Source organism: Thunnus albacares, chromosome 19 (genome assembly GCF_914725855.1).
Source record: "Thunnus albacares chromosome 19, fThuAlb1.1, whole genome shotgun sequence".
NCBI classification, from domain to species: domain Eukaryota; kingdom Metazoa; phylum Chordata; class Actinopteri; order Scombriformes; family Scombridae; genus Thunnus; species Thunnus albacares.
The window spans coordinates 18,598,123-18,625,460 of record NC_058124.1 but is presented as its reverse complement, the minus strand read 5'-3'; the positions used below and the strand labels follow the sequence as shown (position 1 = coordinate 18,625,460).

The following is a 27,338-nucleotide window of genomic DNA, read 5'->3' as shown; positions in this document are numbered from 1 at the left end:
TGATGATGAGTGCACCGAATGATATAAGGATGTAGTAAAAGTTGGAAACACCTTTGATATGAATCTTCATCAGAACCTTCAAGTGCAAAGTAAATGCTCTACTAAAGGTTGCATCAAGCATTTGTGTTTATATCAAGGCTTTACATCAGATCATACTAATAAGAAAACTTTCTATGTAGTTAGTAGTAATATATCTACCTTACAAGCATGAAAATAAGATCTAGTTATAACAACAGTAAATATTTCTGTGTAGGTAACTTCAAAAACTTCACCGAAGTAAGTCTAGATAAACCACAGATAACAGAGACCAACATTTTATCTATTTACCTTAGTATTTACATAAGTACATAAACTCCATTTGCATATTTGTTTTTATTCGTTTTAGAGAATGTGCCTAAAGCCGCAGCTTCCCATAATAACCAGCTTTGTGTAAAGAAAAACACTGTTTAAAAAAAAAAAAAAAAGAGGAAGAAAAAAAAGAAATGTTTATTAATAGCCTCTGGGTTTTTGTCATCTACCATACACCATATAATCCAGCACTATTTGCATTTATGTAAAAGTCCTTTGCATTACAGCACATAGGCCGAATGAAGAGATTTTGTGTTGATCACTTGTCAGATAAAATTCAGCCATTCAAGATCTCCTCTATCATGAGTCATCTGAAGTAATATTCATTTCTTTTAATAAAAGATAATTCCTCTCCCGAGATAGGAAAGGAAGCAGTCAAGCTGATCACTAACTCCTCGTCAGTCAAAAAACTTCCTAACCCAAAAAGACTATTTGGCTTCACAAAATGAATCCCTGCCAGCCTCAGGGATGTTGCACTGTGGGACGCTGCTGACCTCTGACCTCATACCCGCCTGTGACAGTGAATGATCAAAATTAGAATTTTTCCTCATGAACCATTGAGTTATAATCATCTTGTTCTTGCTGAATGAAGTATGTATGAGAAGCACCACAGATATATCTAAGCCTGTTTTATCATGCAAACTAAGGGCTGGGTGCAAAAATTCCATGAAGAGGTTTTACCTGTTAAAAACACCTTTGCACAGGTAGTTGTGATGAGTGACTATGCTGTAAAAGAAAAACCTTTATATGGCTTGTCTAAGAAAAAACTTCACTGGACTATATCAGTAGCAAGTGCACAGAGTGTTTTTAAGTCCAACACAGAAAAACAAAAGGAAACATGTGTTCTTGTCTGAAGGACAGATCAAAAACTAATCCAGAATTCAGCAGCCTGGTGATGTTTAGCACTGAGTTGCTTCATTCTGCATTCTGGGGCCATCAATAAGTTATGAGGTCAGTTGGTTGTTCTCTCGACTGAGATGAGCTGCCTCGTAAATGGATGTCCTGAAGGACCTTTAACAAAGCACTTTACCAGTGCAGCACGTTGAGAGCAGCAAGACCAGGCTACAGCATTTGGCATGTTAACATCTCAGGTAAAAGCACCTGTTGGCGCATGTTAATTAGCCTTGTGACGTCAGCTGTGACGTATTTCCTAACGTTCCTAGCATCTCTGCAAATAAAGGATGATTATTACAAGTTAGCTGCTAATTGAGACGAATTCTGAATGGTATGTCATTTTATTATAGTTGTATTATATATCTACGCCATGGCTAATTACCTAGCAGGTATATTAAGGTTCAGGGTTAATTTTAAGTTCAAAAAACGTTCAAAGTTGGCTCCTTCCTGAGTTGCTAATGTGCATCCGCTTGCTTTCAATTCACGCTTATAGACAATTAAAGCTGCAGTTACCGATGGACATGTTACTTATAGCAGGTTAAAGCAGCTTCCACAAGCTTTATTATCCGACTAAAATAGGAGAGAGACTTTTCTAAACAGCTCAACGAGGGGTTGTCGCCGCTGACAGGGCTTCTAGCGCCGTCTCTGTGCTCTTCACCTGCGTATGGCGGCGGTATATTAACATAAACAAGTCGCGAAATAATGCCAAAATACCTCTGTCACTTCTTGGCTCCTCGTTATGTCAGAAGCATATCAAGAGGAAGATGCGGGTAGTGCAACTTGCTTTACATCTCTGTTGTTGCTCTGACGCGGAAAGCCACAGCAGTCTGGGGCAGAACAACAGGCAATCGGTTCATTTAGTTGTATGAGAAGTTATTCCGTCAAAACACTTGCAGAGAGGAGGCTGCGAGACACTCCGGTTGTCACCGCTTGGGAGGCAGTGCTCAGAGTCAAAGCTGCACAAACCCGCTGCTGCTGTCACCAAACAAACCCTCCTCCTCCCTCCCTCCCTCCTTCCTCACTCCCTCCCACCTCCCCTTACACCTTACACCGAGCCCATGTCAAAAAATGCTGCCTTCAGGTGCTCTATGAAAGATCCTGTCTCCGAGACATCACAGGTTGCGAATGGTTAGAGCTTGCCTTAAGTGCTTCAAATCAAAACTGCAAGAAAAGTACCTCAAACACTTAAATCCATTTACATATGTTAGGATGTTTATAGATTGGACCACCTGCAGAAATCTAAGCCTGTGCAATAAGGTTTTGGTTGTAAATGACTCAGATGCAAGAGGAACTTGACATTGACAATTGTTTGGAAACTATTTAGATAATCTAGTATTTTTTAAAGCAAAATTGCAAAAAAAAAAAAAAAACATTTGAAGGCGCCACCTCTGACTCTGGGAAACTATAACAAGCAACTATTTCCTGAAAATAATGTAATATTGTTGATGTCTTATTAGTTCTCTAGCTGTAGCCCAAACTAAATTTTAGAAAGTTGCATTTATTTCTAAAGCAATTGAGGAAGAGCAAATACTGTATGGACAGGTTTTATTTAATTAATTTCATTTCTTTACACTTCAAAGATAATTATAAGATAATATGGGTTCAGCTTAGAAACAAATAGACAAAAATAGTAATAATGCATTGAATTGACACCATCATCTACATCATTACAGTAGCAGCAGTCTTTAATATGTCCTACTGTATGTGAAAGCAGCAGTAGCTCTACTACCGTGGGAGGGGCCGACCTGCCTGGTTGAAGGTGAGGTGAAACCAGGCCCGTTAAAGCTGAACAGGCAGTGCAAGTGCTGAGTGAGAATAGATTTATTATATAACCAGCACTGTGTAACTGAAAAAATGGCAGGAACATGATAAAATTCAAATTCAAATAGTACTATTGATAATAATCATAATAATTATTGGTAATAGTAGTGTAATAGATAGTAGTATAATAGTAATTCTGTATTTCAGCTGAATATATTAAATGTATTATATGAGTATTTAAATGTTGCATAGTGACAAGATTATGTTAACTGTAGGATTTTTTTTAGAAGCCTGTTAAGTATCCGGTATTAAACAAGTGTTTAAGGAAGACAGTATTTTTCTCTCTTATCCCTCCAATCATCTTGTCACCTCCTTAAGGGATTACAATGCTCTGGTTGGATACCAACTGGCAGCAGGAAATTACTGTTGGTCAAAGATCAGTAGGCCTCCATGACGGCCACAAGGTGGCAACATAAACTCAATAAACACTAAGTAGAATGAGGCATGTTTGAACTAACGCTTGATTCACATTCTCTAAAGAGATAAAACATCATAGTTGATAATGCACAAAGGCCATATTGCTGCTCTGTTGTCTTGTTGTCAGTAAGCAGGAGATCAAGTGTTGCATAGAGAGCATGATAAGACTCCACTATGTACCATTTAGTATGTATATGACATATACTGTTTAATTAACTGTTGTCTTTCTGTGCTCTTTGATTATTGTTAAGCTCATATCTATCTATCATCAGTTGTTTTTCTGCTTTTTAGAGCCACTTATGGGGGGGGTGGATAGGAGGGGGGGGGGGCAAGTCATGCAGAATCTTATAGACAAGACAAGCGTCTGTAAATTTGAGATTGTCCCAGCTCAGTAAATAATTATTTCTTAGGCAGTAACAATGGTAATGGGTGTTTGGCTTCCCATCAAGCTCCTTAAGAGCCTGGTGGTATACCTACTGTACAGGGTTAAGTGTTGTTCAGGTCGCTTGTGCCCAGCTTGTCAAACAGAATGGGACCTTCCCATCTGTTGAGCTTAGGGAGGCCTCATACTGTGTGGGTGTTGGCCCATTGTGCCGTCTTCATCGCCTTCCTGTCTGTGTCAACTTACTGTAGAAGCCATACTGGTTCCACCGTCTTGTCCAACCAGAAGGGAATTCACCCAAACGAACAACTGCTCTGACAGGCGGGCCCTCGTCTGTTCAGACAGAGCTGCCATTGCTAGAGAGAAGGCAGAGAGGCAGTCAGAGAGGCAGGTGGGTAGGCTTGAACAGGCTGTGTGGAGCAGGAGACGGGGCCCTGTATGCTCAGGCCCCTCGGCATCTCCAGGCAGGCATGTGTCCTCTGCAGTATGTAAGCCAGCAGGGATACACATTCAGGCATGTCAGTGGCCCCAGCCGGCACAAGCAGATGTTTTCTGGGTATCGTTGTTCCGCCTCTCTGGTAATTGTTTTCCTTCAGGGCCAGCCAGTGGGACAAGGTGCCAGGTTGTGTTGTGGGAAGGAGTTATGGAGGGATGGAAAGACAGTGTATTATCAATCAGCCATGGCTTTGGAGGCTGTTCTACGCAGACTGTCCAGTTTTTTTCTTGTGCTCCATGTGGCTTGAATAACAGCAATAGAAGAAGGCTGGGATATCACAATCGGAAGGAGAATGTGTGTATTAATTGTGGTTTTCAGGGTCATTTTCATGCTGTAAAGGTATTTAATGTGTGAGAGCACACCCAGATTTGCCTACAGGGATCAATATGATTAAAACACTGAGATATTATGTAATTGCCAATTTAATGCCATATATTTGCCTATTCGTGCTTAAAGTCTTAATCTGTATTTTAATATTTAATATAATGTTTATTGGTTTCTTTATATCTTAGTGTTATTACAACTGCCTGTGTCTGATGATTTGAAGTCAGTTTACCCTCATAGACACAGCAGTTTGCAGTGGTGGAAAGTAACTAAGTACATTTACTCAAGTACTGTACTCAAGTACAACTTTAAGGTACTTGTACTCTACTTGAGTATTCCCATTTGATGTTACTTTATAATCCCACTCCCATACATTTCAGAGGGGAATGTTGTACTTTCTGCTCCACTGCATTTATTTGACAGCTTTAGTTACTTTTCAGATGAAGCTTTTACATAAAATAATATATTTTAATATCCTGTTGTTTTAATTGTTTTGTTATGCATTTGTGTGAAAGTGTACACTTATATATAATATAATCTGATGCAGTACTATTACTATTAATCTACCCAAAGTATCTAAAATTGGCTCCACATTGATGGAATACAACATTAAAATCCTCTCACATGTATTTGTTAGTGATAGAAACAAACAATATAATATACTATAATAATATAACACATTCTGCATAAGCAGTACTTTTGATACTATTTTACTATTGATAATACTGTATATTAAGTACATTTTGGTGATAATACTTCAATACTTTTACTCAAGTAACATTTTTAATTCAGGACTTTCTCTTGTAATTCAGTATTTTTAGACGACAGTATTTCTACTCTTAAGTAAAGGATCCGAGTACTTCGTTCCCCACTGGGAGTTTGTTATAGTAGAGCAAACAGCTAATGCACTCTATTTGTGTTAGACACTGAGTGTTATCCTGTGATCCCATGTCGGAAATGCCCTCTTAATTAACACAGTGAACTACCAAGACCTCATTATCGGGTCAAATGTTTCCCAGACCTTGTTGAGAGCAGAGACAGAAAAGACCCACTAGGGGGCACTTTGAGACTTTGGAACAAAAGCATAAGCAACAGAGGCTCCTTTATAAAGTGTTCTATAGTTTGGGGTTTATGCATTGTAAATTTTTCTGTACTTCAAATATAAACTCATACATTTTTATCCAGATTTCTAGATTTTAAAAAAAGTATTGTGTTGTTTATATTAACTGATCGAACTGTTGATTGCTTTCTATAAGCTTTATTTATCTATTTATTATTTTTTGGAGACTTTTCTGCTACTACATGGCTCAATCCAACAGTTGAACTGTATGATTTTTTTTCAGTGCTGAACCCAAAAGCTGTTCAACATCCACTCCCTCGATGGAGCACGGACTCAAAAGTGGGATCCTGAGGTATGGTGAAGCTGCTCTCATCATCTGTTGCCATGGCATGCTACACTCCTGGGAAGCTGCGGCCTTCACTAAAAGCCAATGTCAAGATGTTAAGCTTTTTACAGACTGACGCAAGATGTAAGTAATTTGGTCCAATCATGTTTTCATTTTTTAAAAAAGATATAAATATATAATTGTAGGTGTTAAGAGCGCTGTTAAGAGCATGTGGGGAAGGCAGACAGAAAAAGCTTCAGCCATGGAATCTGCTGTTCACACGCAGAGCATTGGATGAGGACTGTATTTCATAATCTGTCCTCACTGCCAATAGATGCAAGTGAAAATATAACCAATGTCACATCTGCCTTTTCACTATTTTTGACGCCACGTCATCCATTTGTGTAATTCCACACCGAAGATCATCCATGTCAGACAGAGCGTTTAAGACCTCGTTTGCTCTTGTGTATCTATGTTTCTGCTCAGTGTTCGTCGGGCTTCTTTCTCTGGCTGCTCCACCACACTGCGTCTGACAAATGAAGAGGCAGCGGAGACCCCGTGGCTATGCGGGGTCACACGGCAGCCTTGTGAAGTTGTGGCGCTTACCAGCACGTCTCGCTGTACGCTGGCAGGATGAGGCACAACAGTCCAGCCTGATTACAGAGTAGCACCTTAGGCCCCCATATTTCTCACACCCAGGATGAAGGAGTGACAGCATCTGTGGGATAAGCCTGTGTTGGATGAGATAGATTTACACAAGAGAGAGTGGGTAGCATACCTGAGCAGAAAGATATATATGCAGTGAGGGAACATTTGGTCAAGATTATTGGAAATGTATTATGAAATGTTATGTAAGCCGCATTTATCCAGAATAGTCCTGATGAGATGAAGAGTGTCTGTTTACTCAATCCGCAGGACAACAATTAGTATTCTTCCTCGACCTACAAATATCATATTATTTAGGCCTCCATTGAATCATTGTGTGTGTTTGTTTGTGCACATGAATGCCTGCTCCTTGGCAGTGAATCATACCTGTCAAAATCATATCACCCATGACTCAAACCCCACCTACGGTCGGCATGATTGACGGCTCAGGCAAAGTTCAAACACCACGCTCCAGATCATCACCAAAATACAGCTGCTGCCTAGTGAGAGAATAAACACGTATGAGTCACAGGGGAAGACTTTGAAAAAATCTTAGTCACACATTGATTTTTGTCATCATTTGTTTTTTTGGTTAAAAATTTAAGAGACCACAATGCAGGTCTCTTGGAATCAAAGCCCCTGTATTATCCAGATATAATATATTATAAGAATTGTATCCTTAGCTTAAAGGTGAATAAAAATAGAGAAGAAGAAAAAAAGAATATTGTTTTATATTTCACTATTTAAGCAGTGATAACCAAATAGATTTTACATCCTTATTTCAAATTAAACACCATTTCAGTTCTGTTTTACATTTGCATCATACACATTCAAGACAAAAGCGCAATGTGTTCCAAGAGCGGTGGTGTTGCTAAAACTAGCAAGAGGACAAAAGAACTGCGCCTGCTGATATACCATGTGTCAACTGCCCTGTTTGTGTGCTTGTGTATGTGTGTGCGCACGCAGGCATTGCATGTGTACACGTACAAATGTGTGTGTGTGTGTGTGTGTGTGTGTGTGTGTGTGCCTACGAGCAAGCACACGCATACATTTGTGTCAGCCACAGTGTGCACAGAGGTGGCAGGTTTTTTTTTTTTTTTTTTTCCTTTTCACGGGTGTGAACTATAAAAGAATTACAGTCCAATTAGTTTTTTTTACAGTCACCAAGATCCAACCAGAAAAATGTTAAACATTATTGTAAAACACTAAATGAGTTTATTCAATATATTGTGTAATCAGAAAGGAGAATTTATATGTGAAATACAACAATTAACCCTAAAAATGATGAAAATATGTTTTGAAAATATCTTATTTGTGACCAGAGATGTCCTCTTAAATTCCAGTTTAATTTATGAGCAATTTTTCATTTAAAAGTTTTGTTTTGTGCCGATAAAGCTGTTCTTATCAACAATGCACCTTAATAATTTAGTGCTGAATTTATATTGAATTTGACATCAGTTTTGTTCCATAGCTCCTAGAAAGTGATCATAGCTGATACACATAACCGTACACATCAGTACCTCGAGTTAACCGCAGCGACTGTATGTGCATGTAGGCTATGTTAGGACTGCATGCCCAAGTGTTACTTTGTGTGTGTTGATGTTTCCAAGCTGGGTTGAATCATTAGGAAGTGATTCTTTCTAACAAGGGCTAAGGAGCTGTCAGGAGACATTCACAGGCAGGTTTCGCCATGGAGAGTGTGAGGAGTCTTATCAGGGTCTTAGCTGTTTTGCTGCGCCTGTTTATAAAGAGCCTGCTTTATTTGGAGTGAATGCATTCTAGCAAGGTCTCTACTGTTGCTGTGCGTTGATTAAAAGTGTTTTCACGATTACCCGTAGTGAGTCTATTCCAGCCTAACAGGGTTACTAGCAGTTTTAATGAAGGGGAATAATCATTACATGTGAAAGGGGTTTGTCGGGGTCTCGGGGCTGTCTCTCTCTGTCTGCTTGTTGTGAGTGTGACAGCAAACTTTGCTTCCGTGGGGTTAGGTTTTAGTTTCCACTTGTTAAGTGACGGTTTTTATTTGGTCAAGAAAAAAAAAAGAAGAAGAAGAAATACTATTCCAATCCGTTACAGTTATGCCATTATTACCAATATTCACGCAATAACACTTCCCTTCTCTGTAAAATGTCTCCTGTATTAAAAACTGTACAAAATTTTGTAAGCTGTGATGAGAGTCATATATCTTTATTTTTGTCTCTCTCTATGTGTGTGTGTGTGTGTGTTTGGGTGTTCTGCATCGCTCTTCCTTGTCTTCAGTTACAGTTGCCTGCTCGCTAATGCAGCTTTTTTGCTCTGCTCCTTTTGTTGGCTGTGGTCAGCTTTTGCATTTGCTGGTGTGAGTGAATTTCTCACAGCTTCTCATGAATGTGTTTTTTGAAAGTCCTATTCAACATTTGGTGCAACTATAATCGGCACTAAGCCACTACGCTCATGCAGACGTGTCTGTGGATTCACACATTTAGGCCTTCAGAAGTGTTGTGCCATCTCCTTTTTTTCAGTTCTTTTTTTTTTTTTAATTTTTTTTTTTTTTTTTCAATCCGAGTTGCAACTAAAGAATTTTTTAAGTTGATTAAAGGAATTCTGAGTGGAGGAAGAGTCACAAGATTTTAACAAGTGATCACGCAGAACACTTAGAAATCAGCTTCTCACATTTTGGCCTTCCTCAAAATACAGTACGTACAAGCAGTAACTCAACATAGTGTTTATCAAAGAGAAATACACACTTATAAATATTTAATGGATTTTACTAAACGTTTTCATAATTTCAGGAATCAAATCAGGAAAAACAAAAAAAATAGACAAGTAATACTTCCAACCAATAGTGGAAATAGGTGATAATAAACAATACATTTTCAGTACAACCCTGGAAACCACCAAAAAATTTCACTCATTCATTTTAAATTTCAATATATTGAGAACTTCTACTTTTTATTGCGTGCACATTTGGTAATAATTGTAGAAGTGTGCTTCGGTATAACTGAGGTTCCTCTTAAAAACAACACACCAATCATACTTTCACTTCTCTTTTTTTTTCATAAGGTACAGCCTGATATCTTAAATTTAAACATTAGCTTAACCCACACTTCAACTATTTGTGTATGCGCCTGAATGCGTACGGCTCTGTCCCTGGGCACATTATGTACTTCTGTTGTCAAATCAAACAATTACATCTCCAGTCCTGTAGCAGAAAATTACATTTTGACACAATGGTGCATCTTTGATTAATATATTGTAACATCTGACTCCTTGCTCTATCATTCTCTGATGGGGCCAATAGATAATAAATGGATGACTTGTGAAGCTATAATGAAGTGACTGTCTCGTTATTGACAGGGGAGCCTCCAATGCTTTAGCGCAAAGTAGAGCTTCCAACAGAGGCCCTCCGGTGCACAGATTATTACACTGGCCGCTAAAATGAGCTAATGTTCTGCTGCCAGTGCTCCCCTCCAAAGGGACAGAAGCTGAATTCCCCTCTCACAGCTGCAAAACAGAGGTGTAAATTAAAGCCAAACAAAGTAAAAAAAAAAAAAAAAAAAAAAAAAATCTCAAATCCAAAGCCAGGCAACAGTATTTCTATGATTAAAATGTGGGATTTCCTCTGTTTCTGGTGGAAAGGCTGGATGTGGGTGTGTTATGTATGACAGCTGATGCTTGTGCAGCTTTTTTTGAACAGTGTACTTGTGTTGCGGACGTGTGTAGTAATTTCTAAAATCCAACATTTCCACTTTCCACAATCACTAAGTTCCATTTTTAAGATGTTTGTTTTGACATTTCATTTTGTTCGTGTATTTTTTTTTTACTGTTTTCGTTTCAGATTTCACTATCGTTTAGAGTGAAATGAGCTACATCTTACGGAGGATACAGTTTCAAGTGTGTATGTGTGCGATGTATTATATGTGACCAGGCTTTATACATACATGTGAGCAGTTTCTATAAACAATAACTTATAAAAAAAACGAGACTCTGTGTAAGATTTGTAGCTGTTATTTATTTTCCAGTGCTAAAGTGCCACCACTTCCCCCAGGTATGAAAGAGGATTTGAAAAGAGTGTGACAGGTGTAAATTTCACACACAGTTCAACTCCACACATTAATCCAATTTCTTTTGAACATGTTCTCCTCTCTTGCTCTCTGCTCACATAACAGAGTCAAGGAAGCTTTGAGATATTGCTTGCGTGATGATTTTCTTTTCTTTCTGTATAAATAATTTTATTTTTTACACATTTAAATTGCATCTCAACACAGGAACTTGCACAGGTACAGATTACAAAACTTCTGTGTATTCCTAATATCATATTTGGAATAAAATGCATAGATAGCATGCATATATCAATGGCCAATATTAGAAAATGAATATAACAAAGCAGAAGAGATGATGTGCTTGTTAAAGGGTAAGAAAAGCACTTCACAAACATCAAGGCATCTTTGGAGGTGGGGAGTTGGGGGTTAGGGGGATAACAGTGAAAAAATATTCCACTTTGAGAATGTGCAAGATCTCATGCAGTTGCCTCTCTCTCACTCTCTATCCCTCCTCTCTGTTGGCGCTAAATCACACGTTAGTACAGCCAGTGGATGTGTTGACAGTTTTACAAACAGAAATGTAAAACACCATACTCAAGGGGGTCTAAGAGATAAGGGGGAGCTGAACAGGGCAGGAAGCAGAACAAACATGGCCCAGGGAAGCACAGAATGCCATGTTAAAACACCTTGGCTGGGTTATTTTAATTACATATTGTATGCACACACAGCCATAGCTATGAATGGCATCAGAATACAGAGAGGAAGCATTGCTGCTCAATACCCACAGGATTTCCTATTGCTCATTGCTTTTGCAGAGCAGATATAAAGTTTAATAAGTGTAAGAATAGGCTAGAAAGCTGGTTAGGGTGAGTCTATTTTCATTGTACGACGATGAAACCTTGAATCCTTGAAACTCTCCATCAACCACTGAATCAAATTTGTATCAGTAAAATTTAACTTTTGTGATTGTGATTCCCCGCCGTCTTGCACACTCTTGAAATAAGTATGGTCTGCAGAAGTGAGAGACATTCCCAATGGATTGTCTTAGCAGAGTGAGGAGGGACATGTAGACACGACCAAGGGTGCCCTTAGGGGAGGGTTAAGGGCCCTGGATAATTCAAGGGGTCCAATGCTGGACAGGGACCTTGGCATATGCCATGGATTACAGATATATATTGTGTCTGTGCAGCTGTCAGGCTCAACATGTCTAGCAGTACACATGACCTATATTGACAGGTCCATTTCTGCTTTGTTTAATAGTCTGAAGGACATTATGTGTGTCTGGGCCAACATGACGCAACTTTAAGTGTCCTTTAAGGCAACACAACTCATAAATCACATCTGGTCATCCACAGAATTCACATTTATGTTCAATTGGAGTTAATTGTTTTCTTGCTATGCGTCTTGCTTGCATCTGTTATTCATGCTCCATGTCACATGCATGTAGAAAAGCACAAAGTTGGACAAAGCTTTCCTTTCATCTTGTGTGTGTCTTGAGTGTGTAGGTTCAATACACTGTGATTTCATAATGGAGGGGAGACAGATACCTAAGATGAGTTAGAGGATAGGAAAATTCAGGTTTCATTAAAGCCAAGAACACCACCCAATACGTTTGAGCATCCCACTCCAGTTCAAAGTGGTTGATTGATTGATTGTGTGTGTGTGTTTATATTACATGTGTATCTACACGTTAGGGAGTATGCTTGTGGATAAATGCAAGGCTTTTCATCAGATGGACTGAGTTTGGCAAGAAGACAACGAACGATTAGCCCCAACTGGTCCTGGTGCTGGTAGGACACAGGCCTTGCCTCTCTGAAAGGCATCATTAGAAAGTGACAAAACTGCCAGGGGCAAAACTGGCCCCGCACAATGATCAATTCGGCAGACAGGATTGAATTATAAGGGGAGGGCAGGCTTTAAAGACGGGGGATTGGAGGGAGGTGGTATAGTACAAGGCCCCCTGCTGCTTTAATTACTGATGTGTGCGTCTCCCTATTAACAGCGCACCTATGGTCCACTGGCCACTCCAGGCCTGCACAAAGCTGGAGAGGAGAAAGAACATTCTGCAGAGAGGCAGGGAGAGAGAAACGCAGAGACATACAAACCGGGGTGCTCATTAGCGAATGGTAATCAGCGGTCGAGAGGTTGGGCACTCACCTCACAAAACGCCACATGTCAATTTGTCCCCTTCCATTAATGAGCCCACTCTCATTTTACCCCGCTCCCTCATGTTCTCTTGTTGAGGAGAATTGGATGGAGCGCCGTGGGGGGAAACACTCGAAGGGAAACGTAAACACAGGCCTGGAGTAGGACTCCTGCTTTGTCAACAAGGGGGGACCACACTCCTCAGCTGTGGCCCCTGGCTCGTACTTATCAGTCTCTGTCCTCACACGCTCATCAGACATCAGTCTTGGTCCCATATAGTACAGCTCCTGCATTCATATACTTTTCACCTTTCAATCCCATGCATACTGTATATCCATATACAACTGTGAAGTGAATTTTTAAGTGCCTTCTTAGTACAATTTTTTAGCATTTAAAATATGGCATTCAATATGATGCAGTGTAATGTACAGTATATAATTAAAACACTTGAACTGCTTATGTTCATTAGCAGTTCTGCCCTAAAAACAGCGTTACTTTATACCGTTCTTCTTTTTTATAGTCACTACAGATGATATGTTATCTAGTAACAGTAGTGTTTATACAGTAAAAGTACAATCTTCCTTTACTCAGATAAGTTGCCACCATTTCCTCTACCATTCAAGCATATTATTCACACACTTCACCTCAAGGAATACTAGGAAATACGTTTATTTGCTTTCTTGTCGAGAGAAGATTGATACCAGTCTCTTATACAGTGTGTGTGATAAATATGAAGCTACAGCCAGCAGACACTTAGCTTATCTTAGAATAAAGATAGTAAGCACAGGGAAACAGCTGTCTAAAGGTAAGAAATTAACTTATCAGCTCTTCTGAAGCTCTCTCATTAACATGTCACATATCTTTTCTTTAATTCGTACAAAAACCTACGTGAAAAACATGGAGTTGTGGTTTGAAGTTGCTGCTCCTGGTTAAGAGAAATTATCCCAAAATGTCGAACTATTCCTTTAAGTTGAAATCACACAGATGTTGTCCCTGTTACACACATTTTTACATACTGTGCAAAAACACCAAAACTTGAACACACAAAAGGGTGAATGGTATATAATGCATAAGTGAAAATATTTAGAATGTATACTTTTTTTGAGCAGCTGCTAGTTGATCTGCTTCAGACAGAGATGTAATGTTATAGGACTTGGCTCTGTTCTATGGAGACAACTTAAACTAAGCCAAGGCTGCTGTGGCATCATGTATGGGCATGCCCTCCAGCTGTGCAGGTGTGTGTAACACCAACCCTGTATAACTTAGCCCTCACAATGTGACAAAACACTGCACCGAGCACGGTCCGCTGGCCAGCAAGAGAATATCTAATGCAACAAAGCCAATTTCATCTGAACTGAGATTGGGGAGGGCTAGCTCATGCTCTTACATTCAAAAGTTAAATCAGATCTCTCAGTCGAGTGGAATCAATGCGACCCCCCATCTTACTTTGAAATGAGACCTATTCGTCCTCGTGGATTATAGGTGGCTCATCACGGGATGACAGCGCTAGTGGATATTCTCCAGAGATCCATCTCCATCTGATCCGTCTGATTTCCATCTAGTCTACCTCTCAATCTCTCTTTTCCACTATCCATAACCCACTCACTTCCTCTGTATTCGGAGGAGAATGAAGTAAGATCAAAAGAATGAAGTAAGATAATCCATATTTTAATCAGAAGCATCATGTCAATTGAAACCTCTGCACTCCACAAAGCCTGCGCACACATCCTCAACAGGACACCTCAAAGAAACAATGGCTCAGCTTTTGGAACAGTAACACAGTGTTACACGGTTTACAGTATTCCTCATAAATATATTAATGCATCCACTTTTCAAAACAGTCAAGAAAATGCTGAAAAAATATCTGAAAAATGTGACATTTCTAATAAATAAGAAGTCACATAAATATAAGCGGAGCACAGCTTTGGTGTGTTTAGCTATTCCACATCCTTTGCACCTCCATTTTCTCATCATTGCAGCTTCAACAAGGTTTAATTGGTATGGAAATAGAAGTGGTAAAAACATGACAGGAATTACTCAAGCCTGGCTATTTAGACCCTTTATTACTGTATACTGTCCTTCAACCAATTATCGCCAATCTACTGCTCTGCAACCCCCTACCAACCTCCTCCCTCATGATTTAACCAAGCCTCGTTCAGCTGCAGAGAGGCAGCCATGGGTCGATAAATACAACTTGTAACCCAGTGTGGTGCATATTGAGTTTCTATTGGAGAATAATAGTTTGAGGAGCTTATTTAAGATTTCAAGTTTCCTATATCGCCCCAGCCACACACTATCAAACATACTCAAATATGTCAACAATAATTCTCTATAATTATAATTCCATGATACCCCTCATACTCTCATTTAAGGTTGTAGTTAATAATATGGGTCAAATAAAAAGTATATGTATTTAATTGGAAATTATGTCATCTCTTGTGCAGAGAACCACCTCAGTCTTTGTCTGTGACAGTGTTTCTGTGTGTGCTTTATTTGCACATAGCCAGGAAATGTCACCTTGCAAAGAAAATTCACAGCTCAAGCTGTGTGTGTTTGCCACATAACGGAAAATGACTGGACCTCCAAAGAAGCAGATAAAAAGATGAGAAGTTACATCTGCATAAACAGATTACTCTTTCAACTTAAAAATAAATACATTTTTCTGACATTTGAAACTTGTTTTTGTGGTGTTACACATTGTGGTGCAGAAGTAAAGATAGGTTAACATGGTAGCTAAATCTTGAATACACAACTGCACTGGTGCAGTGCTGTGACACTTCCTGTAAGAATCCATCTCTGGCACGCTCATTTGGCCTGGCCTTCCCATAGACCAGCTTGTTGTCTGGGCCATTGTTAGCCCAGGAGGCTGGCCTGAGCCCTGAGGGCTTGGTCAGCGTTTAGGGTGTTTTGCAGGGTGGGGTGGTGAGGGAGGGATGGGTGAGGGGGGAGGCTATGGAGATGGGTGCAGGCCAAGGCTGGGCAAGGCTCAATGCCAGGGTCTCAGTGGGACACCCTCCTTTCTGGGAGCCTGCTCAGTCCCCTCCTGGGGCCCCAGCAGGGTGCAGGGATACATGGTCAGTGCAAGACAGGTCCATCTGCCCCACTACCTCTGCCCCGCTCATGCCAGCACCCTCCTATCACCTGCTCCATCGGCACCTTATGGAAATGACCTACTGCTGCCTGACCTATCTGACATGCATGGCTCACCTTCAGCATATGCCACACGGCTTCTGTGTCTTCTGTGCAAGGCTTTATGAATGGTTCAGGCAGGTTTAAATACTTTCTTTCCTCTGTTTCTGTTTGCAATGCAACTATTTGTTATTTTAAGACAACACAAATTAAAACAGTGAATTGAGATGAGTGCAAAATACAATTTAACTCGGCTTCAAATACCATGTACAGTAAATGTTGCTGTTTCGCAGCACTATAAGACATGAGAAATTTCCTCTCACTGTAGCAATGTTTTATTCTTTTGTAGATGCTGAGATATCATCAACAAAGCTGTAAGTGAGTTTATGGCACATGCATGTTTAGAGTGAAGAGTGTCTTTCATGTGGTCAGATGTCAATGAGGAGGGGGTTTCCTTGTGCGTTCTTATTGGCTCTCCTTTAAAAGTGTTGTATGTACATATGCAGATGCTGGGTCATGTTTCGGCTGTCATAGTGCTTTATAGAGCAGGGGGATAAATAATTCTTCATGTGACTGCCTGTGCTATTTTACTGTGAACCCACAGAAATTTACAGCACAAAAACACCAATCTCACTAGCAAGCGAGAATGTGGAGTTTCATTCTAAAAATAAGACGTCCTGTATTTCAAAAGCTGACACCTTCTTCAAAAAAGCTCTGGTGTGAAAAAGAGCACGATACTTTAGAAGACTAAAAAAGTTCTCTGAGTTGTAAGGCATTAGCAGCACTGTTTTAGAGCTTTTGCCTTTAAAAGAATTTTCCAAAGGAGATATAAAGTTGTAAAGATTATTAACTATTATTCAGCTACAATTAGTATGCTTCTATTCAGGCCAGAAAGACATATATATGATAGGAAGAAATGGTGGGGTACGATCTGTCAAAATCACTTGCATTTGGATCCAAATATGTTGTATATTTATCAAGTTGACATCTAGGCATATTTCCCTTTTTTGGGTCAGTGTGGTGAACATATTTGGTCATATGACTTTTGTGTGTACAATAGTAAATTCTGTCTATTCTAATTGGAGGTGTTGAACAAAGCCGAGCTGAAAAGGAGAACTTCAGTGCCATTTGGAAGAGTTGTGTGCAGCATTATATTTTCATGGGCAACCATTAAAAAGTTACTGAAGATCACTTGCTTTCCTGAACTATTGAATTAGAGTACTATCAAGCATATTGAATGCTTTCTGGTTTTCCCTAAACCCCTTAATATTTAATAATCTGCATTTATCCGAAGTTGTCATATACGGTAGATTATAAAATCAACAGCTACCTAATATTTAGACACATTTCTAATCATAAACAGGGGTTTCTTATTCCTCTGAAGTAGGAATTCAGAGATCATTATAATCAGAGAACTCATTTAAAACACAAACAAAACAAGCCTCTACAAATGGGGCAGGCGGCACAGTCTATTGTGCTGCTGTAGCTGCCACCATGTTGAATGTGGTGAACAGGGAGCAGTCGTGCCCTCTGTGTAGCCCCAGCTGTCTCAGGCTGATAGGATGGAGGAGGGGGAACAGCGAGGTGTAAGGAAGTTCAGGAGGCCTGTAGATTTACAACAGAACTGAACAGACTGTCGTGTTAGTCATCTTAACTAACCAACCAACCAGCCAAGCGGTGGGCTGCTGCGTTAACACCCAGCTCCGAAGCTCGGAGCAAACTAATTAATGCAGCCAAATGAGATCAGCGGTAGAGGCCCAGGCCAGGGCCATATTGCTAAATAGCTTCCTTCAGTACGGGTCTGTGTGGTGTAATTACCACCAGGCCACTCCACAATGCTGCCTTTATGTCCTACTGAAAGTGATTTCATGTCTTTCATTCCTGCGTTTGGCAGCATGTTTTTCAAATGTGATGAGAGAAGTCTGTCAATGGTTATCGTGTGTGTTTGTGCGAGAGAGTGCCAGTTTGCTTTGAATATAATGGACAGCTTGACGAATGTGTTGAAGTGGGCACATGTTCATTTGATGCAGTGAATGAAAGGCATCGGCCCACCAACACATAATGACAGACTGATAGAGATTAAATAAGAGTGAAACCTGTGGAGGTGATAACGCTAACTTATATGTCGCATGAAACGTGGGGAACAAAATGTCAGAATGTTTTAGAGACCTGCAGGTAAACAAAAGAATGACAGGATGTTTAGGTGGAAACAGACGTAACACTTGTTCCTCATTGTAAATAAATTAAAGAACGTGCTGCTATATATTCAGTTGCACTAATCACATTGCAGCAAATCCCCAGATCTTTGCAGTTCTTGTGATTCGACAGCCTGCTAGCATCGTTAATGGGTTTAGCTGTGCTTTGTGCATGTTAATGTGGGACAGGGTGCATATTTGACAGACTGTCGGACTGAAATAGTCCAAGACAAGTCGTTATCATAGCAAGATCAGTCTTTAAACCCTGAGTGTGATAACTGCGGTGCAAAAAGAGCACAGTAGATAGACATAAGACACTGACAACCTCTTTTCGGTTCAGTGTATTCAGTCAGCCACAAATATGTCTAACCAGACTTGTTAAAGGATAATGTGCAGAATATATTATAGGATTATTATTTTAGTTTCTGTCATACTTAAATTTTGAAGAAATTGATACACTAAAAGGATTCAACAGAAATAAAACTGATCCTTTAATACAAGTAAAATGTTAAAGGATATCCAGTAGATCATGAATAAAAAAAAATCCCAGTTTGTTGTAGTGTCTCTCTTTTTTCCTCATCCATATGCTGCGTTGTTTCTCCATCATAATCCCTTGATTCAAGTCAGCATGAATATAGCCACCAACAACCGTTTGGTGTGTAATGTAGCAGAAGCATCTAGCTGGCCGCCACTATAGTGCCACCCTGACACTGTCAAAGGTGCCACGTTTAGCCCCAGGCACTACTACTCAATCACTGCCTGGTTCACAGGGGCCAGCACACCAGCAGGGTCCACTAATGCTTTACTAACCCTCACCACCTCCGCTCCTCCGTCTCTGTTCCCCTCCCCTCCTTGTCAGGACAGGCAAAGCCAGCGTCTTCCTTCTCCCCCAGGCCCTTGTGGATGGAGCTCATCCCCACGGCACTAACGGAGCGCAGGCAGGCCATGTTTTGCTGGGTCCCCGATAAACAGCTCTCTGCCCGGGATGGAGGGTCTCAATGATCGCTATAGGAGACAGGACATGTGTGGTAATGGGCTGCGATGTCCCAGATCTGTCACTATGGAGTCCTGCAGGGAGTGCTCACATATACCTTAAGTCTGTCTGTAAGCAAAATCAATGCCAAAGAGGCAAACAGTTGATAAAAGTTGATTGGGAAATAACTCATAAGCTTGATTAAAATGAAAAGCTCATTTTCATTCCTATATTTTGTCTATTAAGAATAACTTCTCTATTGTGCCATCAACAATTTTGAAAGAGCTTATATAAAATTGTAGAGAATATGAACATTGAATATAACAGGAAGGTGAACTTGTTGTGCCTTCCTCTTTGAACAGCAGGGTTGGAAGAAAGACAAAGACAAAGAGAGTCACAGAACAAATAAAAAAAAACAGCAAAACCCATTACAGAGAGAGAATATTGTAGACAAACAAAGGTACAAAAAAAGATACAAAAGATGAGAGAATAGTGGAAAAGCATAGCCGAGCCGTAGATCAGCTCCAGTATTCACAGGTCCAGCTGGGTAGGAGGTGAGAATCCAGGGTCAGGCTCCGACACGACTCCCTGACTCCTAATTTGGAGATTCTCATTTTCAGTTCCCGAACCGAGGGCAAGAAATCGTACCTGTGAGAAGCCTTCAGACAGAACAGGAAGAGGTGTGGGAGAATCTGTTTCTGCCAGAAAGGAGGCTGCTCAACTACTTGGCCTTGTTTCATCTGTATGTCTACACAATCACAGTTGAGAGTTGTGGCTATATAAGGTTCAAAAACGTGTGGCTGAAGCACTGCGTACTTAAGTCTTGTGTATGGTAAACTGGATTACGATGTTTTTAAACCATGTCTTTCTACAATATCCATGTATGGAAACTATATTTTGAATAAGGAAAGATGATGGCTATGCCAAATAAACTGTGGTTAAGGTTAGGCAACTAAAACAACTGATTTAAGGATAGTTTTGTTTTTCTTTTTCTTGATGTCAATGTCAATCTATAGCCTGTTCATCTGTGCCACAGACCTCATCATTGTCTATAAAACTATAAAAAACACATAAATGAGTCAGACTGCTGCACTGGGTGACATGTTCCTTTATTTATTCACATGCACATGGTCACTTTAGTTTATTTTGAGTCAAACCCACATGCACTGTTATGTTGCTGTAAATACTCACCAGTGCACCAAATGTCTATTAATCAACTGCTGAAAACAAATGCCCCAAATAATGCGCTGTTTTTGGAAATTAAAAAACTTAGCCTTTACAAAAAAGTACACTAAGTAAGTGTTTGTGATCCTTTCGGAAAATGTGAGTTAGTTTTGTAAACATAACTCTCACTTCCTCTATTATTATTTATATTCTGTTTTCTCTGTCTATAGCCTGATTATTTTCTGGAAAGGTCAATAAGCAAATTCAACAAAAGTTTACAGGCATGTTCCTGGTATTTATGTTTTCCCCCCCCACAAACCTTAATTTTAAATATGAAGATGAGCAAATTACCTTTGTGATTTTTGTGTCCTTTACTCAAGCACTGAGGCCTAAAGTGAAAACATAAAGTCAATCTTTTTGCTGTGAAGAGGGCAGCGCAGTCATACTATCATCATCAAACCGAGTATTTGCTTGACCACACACACATTTTGTCACGTTCACAATTCTGCACAACAATCTTTCTCCATCATGATTAGCAGCGTGTCATTTCACACTTAAGACACACATTTACTGTCCCCTCTCTCTTTCTGACAAAACTCACACACACACACACAAACACACACACGCACGCTCGCACAAACCGTCACCCTCAGTGACCTGAGCCTCTGACACTGTTGTCTCATGGCTTCGACGATGAGGTCAACTTTGTCGGAGAGAGAAACGTGTGACCTTTCTCTTTCACAGCCGCAACTCTAGCCAAAAGATGCTCCAAAGCCGCTTTTCATTTCCTCATAATGTTGGAGCGTTATACAAACATACGCATTTACGTGCAAGTGAGCACATTCACTTTTGCTCATTCTTTGAATTGTATTTCTGGATTCACATTTATGTCTCAGTCAAAAGACTGTGGCTGAGTTGATGACACTGTTTTATGGGTGTTCGTTTAACACCTGCAGTTCATCATTTAGTTATTTGGCCTTCTCTTATCTTAGCCTTGACCAGACAGGAAATTACAGTGAGAAGTGTGTTGGGCCAAGTCCAAGTCTCAAGTCAAGTCGAGTTAAGCTGGAATTAAGTTTTTTCTTAGCTGCATGTAGGTGATCATCTATGGAGGTTGCTCTGAGTCATTCACATGGCTGTTTCTTTTATACTTGTTTGAAGTATCAATCAATCAACCTGCATTAAGCACAGGTCCATACGATGCATTGCTGGTTTTCAGAAGGTATGCGAGTTGACTTATCTGCAAGTCCTTCCAGTGCATTCGCCTGATAAGTAAGTGTTTGAGGCTAGCAGCTTTGCCTTATGTTGTCTTATTTCATTTTTATTGTTCTGGGTTTTTAACTTGAGACTTGAATGTTTTCTTAAGTTAAGTGTTTAGTGGGTCAAGTTTCACAGCTTTAAGTTCTCATATTTTTGACTTAGTCTGACTCAGATTCAAATGTCTGAAGTTCACTGCTTTGGTAAATGACATGCTCACAATCACACAACACTTTAATTGCGATCATGTTATTCTATCTTTTGTTTTGTTCGTGACAGCGTGCTTCATTTCAGTAAGTTTATTTACATTTAATTGCATTTGATCATTTCATTTTGATTTGTTTTAATTCATTTTAATTCATCTGCAAGGCTACATGTCAGTGCGCAACCATCCACAATATGTGTTATCAGTATCTTTTTTTGTTGACATATTTGTTCCTTTCTGATAGCCCCAGCTTTGCATTAGTACAATATCTTTTTTCCTATTTTGTTCCTTCCGTCACACATTTTTAAAGCAGGGACTTATTGTCTCAGCAGGTGTCAGGGGATTTGGTTTGTCTTACGCTTTGAGAAGACCTTCCTCCCTGTTAGCCCTTCTCTCTGCAGGGTTCACTGAAGCAAGGAGACGACATCTTCCCTTTCCACAGAGAGCACCATGTCTCTCTCCAAAACCTCGGAGAGGAGACACACACACACACACAAGTCCCCACTCCCCAGTCAAACACTCTCTGACCCCTCCACCCCGAGTCCTGCTCCTTGTACTCCCCGCTCCCCCACCTTCTCCTCCTGGCGCCCTCTGAGGGAAAGAGCTGTATTGACCGGGAGCTTGAAACCATGCTTTTATTGTCAAAGGACTTGCCGGCACTTACCTCCACTTGAACATTTAGTGCTGTCTTGCTGGGCCTGGACAGAGAATAGCACTATAGGGTCACTGATGAATTGCTATTTCTGGATAAGGGATAAACACACTGCTTTGTAGGGATTATCTCTCCAATCTGTGGCGGCAGAGCTGAGATTTTTATTTCTGTTTAGTCCGAGTCTTGTTTGCATCTTTGAGTTTGTAATGCTGTACTGCAACTTGCTGCAGATTCATTTAGGACTAAAGTCTTACAATTTGAATTTCAATATCTCTATTATTTAGGATCCAGCATGTAAGGAGTGTTATGATATGACACCCAATAATAAAAGTTACTTATTATCGTGTATTGTTATTGTCACTGTAATTTACTGTTAAATAAGGGAATGTCATATATTTATATTTTAAACGGCGAGTGTTGCAGTTTGTGGTGAGATTCAACATCAGATGTTGGGTATAAATCACAGCTCATATAATCTTGGCTTGTGTTTTTTCAGTCATAACCACATGGAAAAATATGAATTACACTCCCAATGAATCATATTTCCCATAGCTCTGATGATGAAATCTGTATCTACATGTTTGCGCTACACAACAAAGATTCCAGCTTTAAACGGTCTCAGTTTTTGTTGAGTGAAATGTCATCAACCAACCACATAACTTCAAACCAAATATATTATTTAATTTTTTGGCAGTGTCACCTAGCACAGGTGCATAGTAGACTGCAGAGGAAATATTAACATTAACATGATTAAAATATGCCTTTTTTACTAATGTTTTCTGATATTACATTTGGTAATATGAAGCTAGGATTATGAGGATTTATATTTTCAGTTCTAATGTCATGCAGTTATACATTTTCTTAACTTAAATTAAAAAAGTGGATCACTTCAATCATTGTTTATTGTAAATAGGAAATCATCATGATGAAGTTTTGAAAGGATTTTCTGTAGAAAAATTTAAAAACAGAACAGAATCTCGTAATTTTCCTTTGAGTAACTTTTTTGGGATTATTTTCAATAACAATGCCTTTAATCTATGAGAAATTAAATTGCAATATACATATGAAAAAATGTCAGAAATATCTACATACTGAGTCTATTTAGACCAAACTGAGACAATTTTGAATTTTGATCTCAAAGATTTCTCAGTGCCTACAGAAGTTCAATTTTAAGAAATTTCACGTAACCAAAATCTAGAAGTGAAATTCATATCTGTGACAAGACTGGTAACCTATGAGAGCTTGCTAGTGTATGAGACACCCTAAACAGCTGTCACTGTGCATGTGTGTGTGTCTGTGTGTGTGTGTGTATGTGTGTGTGCACATGTGGGTGTCTGTGCATTTTAATAATAAGGTGTTGACTCTGCCCTCTAAGGCTCACCTGTGGGGATTCCCAATGGTGTGTGTCCGGACGTCTATTCACCTATGTGTGTGTGTGTGTGTATGTGTGTGTGTGTGTGTATGTGTGTGCGCACATATGTGTCTCTGTGTGTGTCACTTTGGGAAACACATATCTGTGCACCACAGCGCAACACCTGCCAGAGGCTGTGGCTGTTTATGACAGAGGCTGTGTGAGCTGGAGAGGACATAGTGGAGCACCGCCAGCTCCATGCACACACACACACACACACACACACACACACACACACACACAAATACACACACATGCACCAAACAGGGTACACGAAAATACACAAAGATTTATATTGCAATAATTCACATTGTACAAACACAAAATTCACACAAGCAAACACTTCTAAATGGCCAGACGTCACACCTAGACTGTAAAAGTATGGAAAAAAGACTCCCCTCTAAAAAGACACACACTCACACACACACAAGTAAATGTAATAACCACAGGGCTGGTGTGATCTGTGTCTCTCTCCCTAGGTCTTGCTGGCTGTGCAGGTCCCCAGCAGCTCCTATATTACAGCAGTAGGCAGGGGAGCCTGGCAGAGCCACCGGCCTACAAAGTTCAATATAAACGAACAGTGGGATCTCCCAGGGACCTGGCAGGAAAAAGCTTAGCAAAGTTAAAGCCTCACCAGCCCTTCCCTGCTGCCCATGCCAATAGAACAACACACACTTGTGCCGTACATATGGGCATACAAGCCTGTGCACACTCAAACAGTTGTACACACACTGACAGCCCTCCTCTTTCTCAGTGAAGGAGTTGTGGGACGTCAGTTCTTTATCAAGAGATTTTATGCATTTTGTGTTTATAAGCAAATTCTATGTTGTCATTTAAAATGTAATTTAAACATTTGTTTAGCAAAACACATAAGTACAAGAAAATAAATGTATTATTTGAGCCTAACCCTAACCCTAAAAGTTACAGGGCACAACAAATTCATCCTGATTGTCTAAAATGAAACTAAATTTGCTTTGCACTGTCCTCTTTTAATAGTTAAATCTTTATTAGATTCTCTTTTAACAAGTCATTTGCCAGTCACCATTACATCAGCATCACAATCACTGAAAAGCAGGGACAGTAATACTTTACATTACTCTTCATAATCAGGTTAAAATGATCCAATGGGAGGAAATGTGCAAGGGATAAATCGACTGTTACTATCATTATTCAAACAAATATATTACCCATTTTGTCCATCTTTATTGATCATAGCAATGTACAGTGTATAACCTTGATATTACTACTCTCTCAAAAATGTAGATTAACAAAAAAATGACAAAGCAATAAACATTTTAAACTTAATTTCCCATGTTCTGAGTCAACCTCAAATGCCAGCCCTCCATTGAACTCTCTGGAAAAGAACAGTGAAACAATAATCACTCCTTGACTGTGTTTTATCCTTCTTCTCCTCCTCTCCCGCTCTCCATGTGCTCAGCCCTCTCTCTGTCTGCTTTGCAGGGTTGCTCCCCTCTTCAGATGGCTGTGGACGCAATAATGACCCAACAGATGGGTTTATTAGAGAGCGGTTAAGGCAGCCAGCGGGTGGTTCGTTCAGGGGGGAACCAGGAGCTGAAGCGCCAGGAGCTCTGGGTGAAAAGGAGACTGACAGGAAGCAAGTGACTCAGCCTCTCTCTTCAGTTGTTGATCCAATAGGCAGAGTCTCTTCCTCATAATGATCTCAGTCGCCAGGACTGGTGTGTTGTTGCCTGCCTGCGTGCGTGTGCTTTTGTGTCCCATCCACATATGTGCAGTCTTGCTTATGTAATTCATCCACGCTTTGCATTTGTACATTTCAGTACATATGCCTCCCCCCTGAAGCATGTGAATGCCTTTTGACATGTAAATGAGATCGAGCTGGCTTTGTTAGCTACCTGCGTGTTAATGCTTGTTTAAGATGTCATCTGTCTCTTTTTGCCTCTCCATTCAGCGGGGCGGGTGGCATGCTTTGTGTCTCCAGCCCCAGGTGTCGAAGGAGGTTCTTCAAACCCTCGTTAGTGTCCTAGAGTGTGTGTGTGTGTGTGTGTGTGTGTGTGTGTGTGTGTGTGTGTGTGTGTGTGTGTGTGTCTGTGTGTCTGTGTGTGTGTGCATTTGTGTGTGCTCTGCTGGAGCACGCCACTCTAGATCACAAGACAATATGGGCCACATCAGATCATACAGAGACCTCATTATTCTCTTTGCACTTCTAGGTCTCTCCAACACTTGTTAGCTTTCACTGGTCAATAGGGCTCAATAGAGTTGATTTAAGGAATAAAGGCAAAAAGTGGGACATTAACTCAGGCATATGGATGGGATTCAGGCATCAATGGGAAGGAAATTAGTAAATTAGCCTCTAATTACCAAATTATAAGAAGATCAGACATTTTCTGTCCATGAGATTGTAGCTAATTATTAGTGGTAGAATGTCAAAAGTTATATTTTTTAAATTCAAGATTCAAAGACTGTCAACAAAATGATTTGCCGTTCTTCTGTGCTGTCCATTCTTTAAAACATATTTTTAAGTTAGAATAGGAGAATACAAACAGAAATAAGAGGAGGAATTAGAAAGAATAAGGAAGTAATTAGTAAAAAAAAGTATAATATTAAATAAGTATTAAGAAGTGTTACAATATACCACAAGAGTCAGATGAGAACCAGTAATGCGAATTCGAATTAAAGTGTGACAGTGGTGCAAATCTCTGCAACTTTGTGCAACAGTTCTATGAATTTGTGTTGTACAGCACATTTAGATACTTCATTGTCAATTTTTAACATTTGTGGAACATTTCACATTAGATATTTGAATTGGCCTTCCTGGAATACGACAACCACTTTTTTTTTACATTTAGGAGTTATCTTTGACTTTCACCTTACTTTTGATTATCATTATTTAAAAAAATGTGCAATTCTGTTTTCAACTTCATGTTTCACAAATTTGATTTTTATTATTTCCTGACTTCTTTCACTTTTTTTCATAATGGACAGTTGTAACTTTCTATTTGACTATTCTGAGTCTCTGTTTGACAGAATTGATTCTCTGTTTGACAAAACTGGCAGTTTTGACTCTCTCTGACGTGAGTGGGCAAAGCCCACCCATGTTTTTTTGCAACCATAGTCTTAACAAGGACAAATAAGAGACTCCACATAACCCCATTTTAGCATATTTGCATTGGCTTCCAATTGATTTTAGAATTGATTTTAAGATTTTACTCATTATTTTTTAATGCATTCTGTGGTCTGGGTCTGGCACACTGTACATTTGTGATGTGGTGCCCATATGTATCTGCTTTCAGAACCAGCAACAAAACTGTGCTGGTAATTCCCTTAAAGCCAAAGAAGATTGTTCTGCTGTCTACTGTTACCCTACATCTCTACTAAGAACTCTTTTTTTATTATTTATAAATTTGTATTTCTACATTAAGTGGTCTTCTCATTCTCTGTCACTTTAACTACTAGCTATCAACTAATTTCTGTTATTTTAATATCTTTTTTCT

At 39.7% G+C, this 27,338-nt stretch overlaps 1 protein-coding gene and 1 long non-coding RNA gene across 7 annotated transcripts in view; one reads left to right on the top strand and one right to left on the bottom strand.

Moving 5' to 3' along the window:
* Positions 1-2,234, bottom strand: part of rbms3 (RNA binding motif, single stranded interacting protein) — a 299,179-nt gene extending 296,945 nt beyond the window's left edge. For all 4 annotated transcript variants that reach the window (XM_044336701.1, XM_044336707.1, XM_044336702.1 and 1 more), the window contains exon 1: positions 1,957-2,234. The gene's annotated coding sequence lies outside the window, so the exon portion shown is untranslated. The remainder of the gene's footprint in view (positions 1-1,956) is intronic.
* On the top strand, positions 1,485-27,338 carry LOC122970537. 3 transcript variants are annotated; one of them, XR_006399235.1, is made up of 3 exons: positions 1,485-1,573; positions 6,026-6,211; positions 25,327-27,338. It is a non-coding gene; the product is annotated as an uncharacterized LOC122970537 (long non-coding RNA). The 3 variants fall into 3 exon arrangements; XR_006399236.1 differs by having other exon boundaries at positions 25,304-27,338; XR_006399237.1 differs by lacking the exon at positions 25,327-27,338 and adding an exon at positions 19,063-19,582.